The sequence below is a fragment of the Phacochoerus africanus genome, chromosome 2 (assembly GCF_016906955.1).
Source record: "Phacochoerus africanus isolate WHEZ1 chromosome 2, ROS_Pafr_v1, whole genome shotgun sequence".
In the NCBI taxonomy this organism is placed as follows: domain Eukaryota; kingdom Metazoa; phylum Chordata; class Mammalia; order Artiodactyla; family Suidae; genus Phacochoerus; species Phacochoerus africanus.
The window spans coordinates 255548585-255560106 of NC_062545.1; positions in this window are offsets into that span (position 1 = coordinate 255548585).

The following is an 11522-nucleotide window of genomic DNA, read 5'->3' on the forward strand; positions in this document are numbered from 1 at the left end:
AACCTTTGCTGCTTGGAGGAGGCTACCATTTACAGGGCGTTGGTTCATTAGTTTCCAGGGAAACCACCAGAGGCGTCCTTCGCTCCCAGCCCCTCAGGTGAACAGCCATCACAAGGGCAGGTCTTGCCCTTCCATAAGCTAGCCCTGTGCAGTTACTCTGGCCCGAGGATGAGAACAATCATCAGCTGGGGCAGGGGGCAGAGCACATCCATGTGAGCAGAGGGAGGGTGAAGCAGGCACTGGTGGAGCAGGGGATGTACAGCGAGCAAGAGAATAGCCATCTTGAGTGACCTGACCACACATTGGGCATCTCTAATCATCTTCCAATATTTCTTCTTTTTAAAAAAAAAAAAAAAATTTCAGCTGCATCCATAGTATATGGAAATTTCTGTTCCAGGGATTGAGTCTGAGCTACAGCTGTGACCTATGCCACAGCTGCAGCACCGCCAGGTTCTTAATCTGAGTGCCATAGTGGGAACTCCCTAATGTTTCTTTTTTTCTTTTGAATGCCACACTTGTGGCATATGGAAGTTCCCTGGGCCAGGGGTTGAATCAGAGCTGCAATGCTGGATCTGAGCCACATCTGAGAACTAAGTCACTTAGCAAGGCCAGGAATCAAACCCAAATCATCACGGACACTATGTTGGGATATTAAGCTACTGAGCTACAGTGGGTACACCTCCCCAATATTTCTTAAAGATGACAAACTCTTATTTTGGGTTTATATCTGACTGTTCTTTCAGTGTCTTAAAATATCTGTCATCTGGGAGTTCCTGTCATGGCGCAGTGGTTAACGAATCCGACTAGGAACCATGAGGGTGCAGGTTGGGTCCCTGCCCTTGCTCAGTGGGTTAACGATCTGGCGTTGCCATGAGCTGTGGTGTAGGTTGCAGACACGGTTCGGATCCAGCGTTGCTGTGGCTCTGGCGTAGGCCGGTGGCTACAGCTCCAATTGGACCCCTAGCCTGGGAACCTCCATATGCCGTGGAGCAGCCCAAGAAAAGGCAAAAAGACAAAAAAAAAGTCATCTGGACTTCAGATTATAATTAAATGAAGCAATTGTAAATTATCTGGTTATCTTAATCTCTAATTCCTTTTGGGTTTTTTGTTTCTTTGTTCGTTTTGCTTTTTAGGGCCCCACCTGCAGCATGTGGAAGTTCCCAGTCTAGGAGTGGACTCGGAGCCACACCTGCCAGCCTACACCAAAGCCACAGCAATGCAGGATCTGAGCCGCATTTGCCACTGACACTGCAGCTCACTGCAATGCCGGATCCTTAACCCATTGAGTGAGACCAGGCATCAAACCCACATCCTCATGGATATTAGTCTGGTTTGTTACCACTGAGCCACAACGGGAACTCCTAATTTTTTTTTTTATCAATTTATGTTTCATTTCTAAAAGTTTGAAGGGAGTTTCCCTTGCCCTGGAAGGCACTGTAGTCAGTGGCTGAGAGCACAGTCCCCAAAGTCAGATGAGTGCCTGAGTCCTGTCTCTGATGCTTACTAATGGTGTAACTTTAATCTCTCAGACCTTATTTTTCTTATCTGTAAAATAGGAATAATATTAGGACCTACCTCGGGGGGGGGGTTGTGAGGACTAAATGAATGAATGCATGTGATATGTTTTTAAAAGTCTCAATAGATTTTTTTTAAATAAAAGCTATTTTATTTCTTTATTTTTATACATTGGCCATGCCCACAGCATGCAGAAGTTCCAGGGATCAAAGCCACACCACAGCGGAGACGATGCCAGATTCTTACCCACTAGGTCACCAGGGAACTCCATTGATACATGTTGATTTCTAATATGAATGGCCTGATGGAGAAGTCCGATGTTAATTTATGATTTTTCTAGCTGTCATGTTGTAGGTTCAACTCTTCCTTGTTTATTTGCATGCCGCAGTTAGGGTATAACATCTCAATCACATCTTTTGTTGCCCTCTGAACCTCCAGAAGCCATCGAGGGATTTCGTCTATATTGGTCTTTTGAGACTGGCCTGGGAGGGGCAGTGAGGATGGCAAAGGGAGTTTATATTTAGGCCATTTGAGGATTGAATTTTAAGAGGCTCATGCTTTTACCAAGAAGAAGAAAGGAGACTAAGCGATGAGGGCAAGAGGAGGTAGCGTCGGAGAGGTGACACAATGCAATCCTTAATCTACCCTGTTGATGTGGAGTTGCCTTGTTCTTCGTGGTCCCAGAGAAAGAGCTGGGGGCACTGGATGGATTTGGTGGAATCCAAAGGAAGGAATTCCTAATAGAGTGTTTTAGATTCACCCCTATACAAGCCACAAGCGTCTCTCTCCTGATCTATTTCAATAATCTTCTAACCTCTCCTACGTCTCTAAGACTCCTCTGATATATGAGCCACATTACAGCCGCAGCCAGTGGTCCTTTTAAAGCACAGATATGATCATGTCATTTCCTTGCTAATAACCCTGCAACAACATTCAGGAAGACTAAAACCAAAATCTGTATTATGGCCTATGAGGCTTTATTGGGTCTGGCCCTCCTCACCCCTCCAATCTCATCTCACTTCACCCTCCTCCTTGCTCACGGTGGTCCAGCCACACTGCTTTTCATCATTTACTTCCTCACAGGGCCCCTGGAACACGCTTTTATCTTTGCCTGGAACATTTCACTTCCATTTTAACTAATCAACGCCTACTCTCCCTTCAGATGTTAACTCAACCATCCCGTTCTCAAGGAAGTCTCCCTTGAACTTCTTGCCTCGGTCCATTAGCTGTTCTCATAACATCATGTACTTCTAATGTGTACTTCTTTCCACTGATGCAATTGAATGGCATTCGTGTGAATTTTGGATTAATGCCTGAAAGGTCCATGTTTTTTCCCTTTTATCCTCACCTGAATTTTCAGCATGGAGCATAGTGCCTGAAACCTAGGAGGTTCTCAATCAATGCTTCTTAATGGACGGCGCAAAAGACTGAACAGCTGACCGACGTGTTTTATGTGGGAATTATTATCCTCCTTCCACTGGAGATTTTACAAGCTGAGGCTATGCAAACTCAAATTTTCTTTTGGAATCTAATTCTGTAATCTCAGGACCCGTGTCAAAAAAATAGGTTTAGGAGTTCCCATCGTGGCGCAGTGGTTAACGAATCCGACTAGGAACCATGAGGTTGCGGGTTCGGTCCCTGGCCTTGCTCAGTGGGTTAAGGATCTGGCGTTGCCGTGAGCTGTGGTGTAGGTTGCAGACGCGGCTCGGATTCTGCGTTGCTGTGGCTCTGGCGTAGGCCGGAGACTACGGCTCCGATTGGACCCCTAGCCTGGGAACCCCCATATGCCGCGGGAGCGGCCCAAGAAATAGCAAAAAGACAAAAAAAAAAAAAAATAGGTTTACTTGGCTAAGAAAATGGCAGTGAGTTCATGGAACCTCTGCCGCAGCATCTAGTTGAAAATTGCCAGAGCGCCACCTAGTGATCAGAGGCAATGCTCCTTTTCCCACGCGTTCGTTCATCATTTTATATGTGCTGCTCAATTCCAGCGGATGCCGCTCACACAGACGACCATGTCAGTAGTGCCACGTGGAACAGAGCAAGATGGCATCCCTGGCCCTCAAGTGTGGTTATTGGAAAGAATTTTAGGCTAGCGGAAAAGAGCCAGTGGAAAGGAACTGGTTGAAGGATTATCCTGGAGAGGGAACGAGTGATGGATCAAGATCTTTCCATGAGGAGGAAGGGATGGAGCAGGTGGCCTCTCCGTGAACTGGAGAAGACCACAGGGAAGAAGGCGGGAGGGGCCGGATGTAGATGGATATTACGTGGGAAGAAGACACCGTAGGAGGGAACATCTTACCTTTTAAACTACTCAAAGTGAAATACTTTCCCAGTGAATATGACTTGGAGAAATGCTGCCACTTTTCACCAAGAAAACGAGACCCATGCTAATTGTTTCCTGAAATCAAAGATGCTTGCCCCTGTCCCTCTATCATGTAGGAGACCAGCCAGTGGACTTTTCATGGGATTGGACAGCAATCCTTTATTCTCTCCCAATGGGAGAGAACTTCTTTTCCATTGGTTCACTTTCCCCAGTGTGGCAATGCTCTCCAACCCCCTCTTAGCTCACTGTCCCCCTTCTTCCAAAACCCAAGCTTACACCACCCAAGCTTGGACATCAACTCTTTTTAGCTGAGGCCTCAGAGTAGGGTTCGATCTCTCATCATCGTACCACCTTTGAGGACCAAGAGTTGAGAGAAGGAATCAGACACAAGAGCCTCCAGTTCAGGAGTTTGCAAGTGACTCCAATTTGGGGCAACAATCTCTTCCCTATCAAATATGAAGCCTTAGCTCAGAAGAAGAAGATGAGAAGGAAAGTGAGGAAAGTCCTGTTACAAAGGATAAGAGAGGAGCAGTCATTTTGTGAGGACCAGGGACAGTTGGCCAGGGAGGGCACTGCCCGATATTCTATGATAATCTATGTGGGAAAAGAATCTGAAAGAGAATGGATGTGTGTACATGTGTAACTGAATCACTTTGTTGTACAGCAGAAATTGTCACAATCTTATAAATCAACTATACCTCAATAAAACTTCTAAAAAAATAATAATAATAAAGACAAACATTCTCAGAAGTTCCTGTCGTGGCTCAGCGGTAATGAACCCCACTAGTATCCATGAGGATGTGGGTTTGATCCCTGGCCTCGCTCAGTGGATTAAGGATGGGGAGGTGCTCTGAGCTATGGTGTAGGTTGAAGACACGGCTTGGATCCTACGTTGCTGTGGCTCTGGTGTAGCCAGCAGTTGCAGCTCTGATTCAACCCCTAGCCCAGGAACTTCCATATGCCTCAGGTGTGGCCCTAAAAGGAACGACAACAATGACAAAAAAAAGACAAACATTCTCAGCTTCTAAAAATAGGTGCCTAGGTTGGCTTCCCTAAGAAGCAGAGGGTTTGTGTGCAGGAGGTTTACTGTGAATTGCCCAGCGGATCAATGCCCCCAGGGGGAGTGAGAGAAGCAGGCTCACAGGGCACAGTTGAACGGTGGTGCAGTTGCAATGAAGGCCTGATTTTAGAGGGAGCTAGGAGGATCCTTCAGGGCTGACCCACCTTGGGCAACAGGGCCAAGCCTTTATGCTTCCCTCTGCACAGGATTGATCAGCCAAGAGAATCAGGCTGCCCTGAAGAAGGGAGTGTGACTTTGGGCTAAGCAGCTCCTCAGCTGAAACCAGTTCCCAGAGGGGACTCCGATGAGAGCTGTCAGCCATCAACGCTCTAGTATCTAAGGGAACGAATGCCCCAGCCCTGAAAGATAGGCCCGGACAGCCCATTCCAGCACCTACTGCCGCAGGCAAGTGACAAAAAGCGACAATTCAAATAGGAAGATTTTTTTTTTTTTAATTTTATGGCCACCCTCACAGCGTATGGAAGTTCCTGAGCCAAGGATTGAATCTGGGCTGCAGCTGTGGCAATGCTAGATCCTTTAACCCACTGCACTGGCTGGGGATCAAACCCTTGCCCCTGCAATTACCCAAGCTGCTGCAGTTGGATTCTTAACCCACTGCATTACAGTGGGAACTCCAGGAAACCTTTTTTTTTGTTTGTTTGTTTGCTTTTTAGGGCCACACTTGCAGCATATGGAAGTCCCCAGGCTAGGGGTGGAATTGGAGCTACAGCTGCCAGCTTACACCACAACCCCAGCAACACAGGATCCAAGCCATGTCTGCGACCTATACACAGCTCACGGCAATGCCAGATCCTTAACCCACTGAGCGAGGCCAGGGATTGAAGCTACGTCCTCATGGATACTAGTCAGTCTTGTTACCTCTGAACCACAATGGGAACCTCATAGGAAACTATTTTTTAAAAAAATGTCCAACAAATGTCCAGCATCATTAGTAATGAAAAGTGCAAATTTAAACACAGTCTTAGCCTATCATATTTGTGATTATAGAAAAAAATGAGACATGAATAAAGGAATTAGAGTGAGCACAATTTTCGAAACTGGGTGGTGATAGTAATTGATTTAAGGTTTGAAATACTGGTAGGAGGAAAGGCCTGGAAATAAATGTGATCACTCACAAAGAGTGTAGGTAAAGAGCCAATAATCCTATCGGCTCAGAGGATTATTAATATGAGATCCATAGGACAAAAATGTATTCAAGGAAAGTTTAGTATCATTGTGCGTGGAAGGTTTTTCCGAGGAGAAGTTAAAGAATTTAGAGCAGAGCTCTAAAGTCCACAGAAGGGGCAGAGACATTTTGGTGAATATTTCTAAGCATAGGTGTTCAAAGACAGAAAAAAAAGTGCCCACTGAACTGAAAATCAGCCTGAGATGGAAAAAAAGGGCAGGTGGCTCCATACAACCAATGGATCAGTTTATTAGAGGATGTTACTTACAGGTGGGATTCGGTTGACAGGGAACCGAATAGCTGTATTCCACACCCCTAAACGGCCATTGGGACCATTTTATTTTATTTTTGTCTTTTGTCTTTTTAGGGCTGCACTCGTGGCACATGGAAGTCCCCAGGCTAGGGGTCAAATCGGAGCTACAGCTGTCAGCCTACCCCATAGCCACAGCAACGCCAGATCGGAGCCGCGTCTGCGAACTACACCACAGCTCACGTCAACACCGGATCCTTAACCCACTGAGTGAGGCCAGGGATCGAACTCGTCACCTCATGGTTCTTAGCCAGATTCATTTCCACTGCACCTCGATGGGAACTCCACTGGAAACTTTTTATAGTTAACCTAGAGTATGGGGGGGTATACGCTTGGAAATAGGAAGTGCACTCTTAAGATTTATGAATGGGTAACCAGTTTCGTGGGCATTGGAATGTGTCAGAGAAGGTTTTCATGATTGTTTGGGAACCAAGAGAGCATAGAGGCTACCTGGTCCTAATGATTATTAAACAATATCTATTAATTACAAAGCCCTTGATGACAGAGGAGTGATTCACTATATAGTGCAGTCCTGGGGAGGGTCAGTGAAAGGACAGGAGAAACTGTGAGGGTCCAAGATGGCCTCAGTTATGCTAACAGCCATACAGTAGGGTAAGGAAATGTGGATGTTTAGACTAGTGGGGAGAAGCTTGGAAGGCATCACAATAGTAATGGGGTTAATTGTGAGTTAAATATGCAATGACCAATTATCTTCCATATCTATCAATGAGTGACAGAAAAAGATGGGGGGGGGGGGCTAGCTCTGGCTTCGGGGATTACAATGTAACCTAGGCCAGAAGGGGAAATAAAAGTAAACCTCAACTAACCTTCCCAAATTGCAAATGCCATGAAGGAGAACTGTAGTGGATATTGTACTTACTGGAGAAAGTCCATGCCATTGACAGGAGAGAACTCTACACCACTTGGAAAGCAGTTTCTAGGGTCCCGTTGGGCCCTGAGAGAGAAGGAGCATCTGACCAAGAGGCAGCAGATGTCTGCACAACCAGGACCATCCCTCATGAACTATTTTTCCAAACCGTAAGGTTGGATGGACCCAGCTGCAGTTTATCATAAGATGAAAGTGGTACACTGGGGTAGGGCCAGAAGGTGCAATGGCTCAGATCCCATTCCTCTGGTGCCGCTCAGCACCAGCAGTGCGAGGGGTCGCTTACGGTATCTGAGGAAGGGAAAAAAAGATTGCGCTTGGCTCATACGTGTCCGCTGAATATGCCAGTGGATTTAATAACTTAATAAGCCAAAGGACCATGGCGACACCTGAACGCCACTCAGCTGTGTTGTTGAAAGAGAGCAGTGTGGAAGCCCTCCCAATGGGACATTCTCTTAGAAGTAAAGCTGGTTATATATGTTTCCCAAGGTATGACTGTTGCTTCTGTTGAAAACCCCACCTAGAAAAAAAGAAAAAAAAAGTCCCACCTATCAGCAGCAGAGACCACCACTGAGCCTCTGATATGGCCCTAGGAAAACCAACCAGCCACTTGGCTACTTTGTGTCCCTTGCCCACTAAAATCTTGATCAAAGTCAATACATATTCTTTTTTTTTTTTTTTTCTTAGGGCTACACCAGTGGCATATGGAGAATCCCAGGCTAGGGCTAGAATTGGAGCTACAGCTGCCAGCCTACACCACAGCTACAGCAACACAAGATCCGAGCCACATCTGTAACCTATACACCAGCTCACGGCAACACCAGATCCTTAACCCACTGAGTGAGGCCAGGGATCGAACCTGAAACCTCACGGTTCCTAGTCAGATTCGTTTCTGCTGCACCATGATGGGAACTCCCCATATTCTTAATACAGGTTTGTTTTTCTTGTTGAGAGGCACCACCATCTGATACCTTATAGGGTGTTTTGCAGAAGCAAAGGATCAAATCTGAGTCCTACTTTAAAGCAAAATGGGTATGGTAGTTGGTACATGGTCATGGGATCCATTAGTTCTATCACACATTTCATCACCTAGAAGCCACTAACATGGCAGAGCAGTAGAATGGTCTTTATAAGACCAGCCAAGATCTCACTTTAGAGTTAATACCCTTTAAGGATGGGATATCATTATCCAGGGCATTCTAAACCAGGGACCATTATAGAGCGCTGTTCCCTGTCCCCAGAAGGTAGAATACATGAGTCTAGGAAACTAAAGGATGGAACTCGAGTGGCCCCTCTTAATCACTCCCAGAGACCCTCGTGGGGAATCTGTGCTTCCCATACCTGTAGCTTTACTCTTCAGGTCTAGAAGGGGCCGCTTCCATCAGGGGACACAGTAAGAATCGCATCAAACTTTAAGCTACGGCTGTGGCTGGTGCACTTCCAGTCCCACGTGCCAAGAGAACAGCAGGCAAAAAAGGAAAGGCAGGGTAACTAGGGCTGCTCTAACTCAACGGGGGAAGGAAAGAACATGTTTGATCTTCAGGAGATCCACGAGGGCCTCTTAGTGTTCCCATGCCCAGGTTTAATGGTACTAGATGGACAAGGGCAGTGGCCGCCGCCACATGGCAGATTTAGGCACAGACGCCTTAGGGATGATGCTCTGAGTCCCTCACTGGCCACTCAGACCAGCAGGGGTAATGAGGGGGCTGTGTAATGGGAGGTGGAGGAGGGGACGGTGAATGTCATTCATGGCCTTGGTTTAGTTGTGGCAGTGGGGTCAGCAGTTCATTACACTATTTCCCTTTTTTGGTCGGTTTTCCCCAGCAAGCTAGGTCAGCCAGAATTATGGAAACATCATTCTCAGATGGATCTGGGAGGGTGTGAGATGTGAGCTGAAGAGGATATTGTAATGTTTACTCAGACCCTCTCTTCTGGCCCATACACCTAATCCCCAGCTGCTGGAAACATCAGACCCTGCCCACCCAAGAGCTGCGTCTGTCACTGGTAATTCCACTGGGCACGATGGGCTGCTCTGCCCAAGTTTCCACACTCTTCCCAGGGAACATACCCCAGCTGACAACTGGCTACTGAAAGGATACAAAGGCCCAATCCCCTTGCTTCAGTTCGGGGCAACTCCAGGGGTCTTCATCAGAGTTGTTTGAGGTCCACAGAGCTAGGTGTTGACTGCAATCTCATCGCAGGTCAGTGGCTTCCACTGCCCCCTCCTGCCTTCCTGATTTCCTCACCCCCAAGAACACTCCTTGATAAGCCTTCTATAAGCAGTTCTCTGTTTCAGAGTCTGTCTCCAGGGAACCCAACATAAAACAGCGCCCAGGAGTTCCTGTCGTGGCAAAGCAGAAATGAATCCAACTAGGAACCATGAGGTTGTGGGTTCAATCCCTGGCCTTGCTCAGTGGGTTAAGGATCCGGTGTTGCCTTGAGCTGTGGTGTAGGTAGCAGATGTGGCTCGGATCTGGCATTGCTGTGGCTCTGGCATAGGCCGGCAGCTGTAGCACTGACTCAACCCCTAGCCTGGGAACCTCCATATGCCATGGGTGTGGCCCTAAAAAGTAAAAAATAAATAAATAGATAAAACAGTGTCCATTTCCACGAACGAGCTTCTATCTGTCAGGGATGATCATTGGTTGACGGAACCAAATAAGGCCAAAATGCAATTGATCCTTGAACAACACGAGTCCAAACTGCAAGCGTTCTTTATGTCAGGATTTTTTTCAATAGTAAATACTGCAGTACTACACGAGCCATGGTTGGATGACTTCATGAACATGAAAGCACACATTTCAGAGGAACCATGCATATGGAGGAGTCGTGGGTACAGAGGGCTGACTCTAATTATATGAGGGTTTCCCACTGCACAGAGGGTGGGCATCCTTATCTTCTGCATTGTTCAAGGGCAAACTGCAGTTCTTTAAGAAATGACAATAAAACACTATAATTGTTTATACAAGGATTCTTTGAGTGCTGGAGAGGGTGTGGAGTGCTATTGGTGGGATTGAAAATTGGTGCAACCACTGTGGAAAGCAGTAAGGAGATTCCTCAGAAAACTAAGCATAGAACTACCATTTGATCCAGCAATCCCACTCCTGGGCATCTATCCAGAGAAAACCATGCCTCACAAAGACATATGTACTCCAATGTTCATTGCAGCACTCTTCTCAATAGCCAAAACATGGAAACAACCTAAATGTCCATCAACAGAGGAGTAGATCAAGAAGATGTGGTACATATACACAATGGAATATTACTCGGCCATTAAAATGAACGAAATACTGGCATTTTTAGCAACATGGATGGACCTAGAAATTATCATGCTAAGTGAAGTCAGCCACACAATGAGACACCAACATCAAGTGCTTTCGCTGACATGTGGAATCTGAAAAAAGGACAGACTGGACTTCTTTGTAGAACAGATGCTGACTCAGACACTGAAAAACTTATGGTCTCTGGAGGAGACAGTTTGGAGGGTGGGGGGATGTGCTTGGGCTGTGGGATGGAAATCCTGTGAAATTAGATTGTTATGATCATTAAAAAAAAAAGGATTCTTTGGGAGCAGAAAATATCTTGATTGATGGAGAATGGGATTAAAGAGCAAAAATCACAGCAACAAAGAATGATTGAATTGCTCTGCTGCAATAAGAATGAAATTTGAGAGTTCCCATCATGGCTTAGCAGAAATAAACCTGACTAGCATCCATGAGGGCTCGATCCCTGGCCTCGCTCAGTGGGTTAAGGATCTGGTGTTGCCATGAGCTGCAGCATAGGTAGCAGACACGGCTTGGATCTTGTGTTGCTGGGGCTGTGGTGTAGGTGGCAGCTGCAGCTCTGATTCAACCCCTAGCCTGGGAACTTCCACACGCTGCAGGTGCAGCCCTAAAAAGCAAAAGCAAAAAAAAAAAAAGAAAAAGAAATTTGGCGGGAGAGGTTGGAGAAGAAAGAATGGAGAGAGGTGGTGAGATCAGATAAGGTGTTCCATGTAATCAGTAAAGGATAATTTATGAATGGTGCTATCTCAAGTTCAATGGCTGTATCAAGTGAGGTTGCTTCCATTTCTGAATATGCTCCACATTTTTTATGAAAATGCAAAACTCTTCAACATGTAAATGGGAATTCTGTGAAAATTGTAGGAGGAACTGAACAGAGAAAAGCTGTCCACATGGAGGCTGGAGCATGGAAGCTGAGTGAACATGGGAATATATCCCCTGGGAACTTGTAGGAGATGCT